The sequence below is a fragment of the Onthophagus taurus genome, chromosome 7 (genome assembly GCF_036711975.1).
Source record: "Onthophagus taurus isolate NC chromosome 7, IU_Otau_3.0, whole genome shotgun sequence".
Taxonomy (NCBI): domain Eukaryota; kingdom Metazoa; phylum Arthropoda; class Insecta; order Coleoptera; family Scarabaeidae; genus Onthophagus; species Onthophagus taurus.
The window spans coordinates 21969209-21971254 of NC_091972.1; the positions used below are offsets into that span (position 1 = coordinate 21969209).

A 2046-nucleotide genomic window follows, 5' to 3' on the forward strand; every position below is an offset into this window, starting at 1 on the left:
AATTTCCTCTTGATTTTTTATTTTTATTATCAATACATTTGACGTTTCGAACTATTTCAAATAGTTCATCATCAGAAACCGCTCTAAAAAAGGTTTAAATCAACGTCGACAACATTATCTCCATTACGGAAAACGTTAAAGCAAATCGAACGTACACGGGTATATATTACCACAAAAACAAAAAAGTACCTTTATCGAGTATCCTTATTAATTAATTTGTCAAATTCATCGCTCAACTGTATATTTTCCATAATTATCTCTAATTTTATGTTTCCAATCTACAAAGCAATTCTACATGCTCGTTCGGATCTAGCGATCTAACGGGATTTCTAGAAATATATTCTTTAATTGAAAAGAAATTTGTGTTGTAAAAGTAGAAGTGTGTATTTAATAATGTCCAGGTTTTTTGTCGGTTGTCGCCGTCATGATATCACATGATATGTAACGGCCGATTCTCTTCAGTTCGTTGGTAGCCCCTTGCTTAGTTTTAACTTGTGCGTACTTGTATATGAAATAGGTGTGCAAATAGTTATCAAAGGTAAGTTCCATAGTTAATTAATACTCATTTATTTGTGCAAGTATTGATATTATACAGATTTAAAATTACAAACGTGCAATACGTGTATAAAATGTGCATTACTTTTTTTAAATAAATAGAATACTTTTAAAGAAAATGGAGGTAAACCTAATGCAGGGTTCGATAACAGTTTCAAGTTTACTAATTGAATGGGATCTTGCTGAATTAATTGAAGACTTTCAAGGTATCAAACAAGGTCCGTTGAGTGATAGTTTCTATGGTAATTAAATATTTCTCGCCCTCATTACGTCATAATTCTTCTTACATGATCTCATCAACAACCACAAAAAAAATCATTACAACATTTTTCATTACTTATTTATTAATTAATAATAATTAGAAGATACCAGCGCCGCGGTGAATTTTTTTCTCGTTAATTTATTAAATTTTTACATTTTCGTCTGAATCTGCAGTACGTTTTTATTACATATATTAGTATTACTAGATTTAATTTTTGTTTTCAACAGACTACTTATTACACGCACAGAAACAACAAACGGAAACCTTCAGGCAAACCATACGACAGATACTACAATTTAAAATTCCAAAGATGAAAACTCAACCAAACAAGTAATCAATCTGAATCAAAAGAGAGCGTACAATCTCTTTTTCTAGAAGGTAATGCTCGAGATCATAAAAGCATTTTTTTAAGTGTATCTTCTCTCGTTTCTTGTAAACATAGGAGACTACATAGGGTTTCTTACAGTAAATTGTGATCCCTCCGTGTGAGACATAACTAAAGATTATTGGAAGCAGACTTCAGAATACAAACTCTCGAAGTCTTTTCGAAGTTCTACAGAGACTTTGTCGGATTTATTAAAACTATAGCCTAGACATAATGACGCTAATGGTTACGAATTTGTATGTTATTATTTTTCAAAATATTTATTTTATTTTGTAATTAAATTTTCTTTTCTAGGTTCATATTGATTTTTCAACTTTATTTCCGGATAAACCCATTAATAATTTAATACCCGCATTTTCTGAATTTACAACAAAAATTGTTGAAATATACAAATCCGATATAAAAGATAAACATAGTAAGGAATTATTTAAAAGCTTACAGCAAGGCAAAATCTCAAAAGGTAAGATTGAAATAATTATTTGTACAACTCTTGTGGATGTTCGTTTTTTAGAATCCAAAGACTGTTATATTATTTTGCTACTACACGCTATATTACAACCGCAAAGATTATCTCGAAACTATAAATCAACTATTGTTGACTTTCAAGACTAATTATTCAAATTAATTACTTAACTTTTAATTATGTTTTTAACTTTTTAATATATTAAAGTCATTTTCAACAAATCATAACATATAGATTTTCAAAGTGCTTTTTAATTAAAAAAAAGTTCTAGAACATTTCGATTAGTTGTTAAGATAACACGGTTTCAAATTAAATCGCTTATATTAACTTTTTAATATTTTAGTCATTTTTAAAAAATTATAACATATCGATTTTTAAGAT

The 2046-nt window shown here is 28.4% G+C and overlaps 1 long non-coding RNA gene across 1 annotated transcript; it reads left to right on the top strand.

Moving 5' to 3' along the window:
• The first annotated feature begins 250 nt into the window (after positions 1-250).
• Positions 251-1785, top strand: LOC139430335 (uncharacterized). Its single transcript, XR_011640822.1, has 5 exons — positions 251-538; positions 1045-1195; positions 1260-1438; positions 1497-1662; positions 1714-1785. It is a non-coding gene; the product is annotated as an uncharacterized lncRNA (long non-coding RNA).
• The last annotated feature ends 261 nt before the right edge of the window (positions 1786-2046 follow it).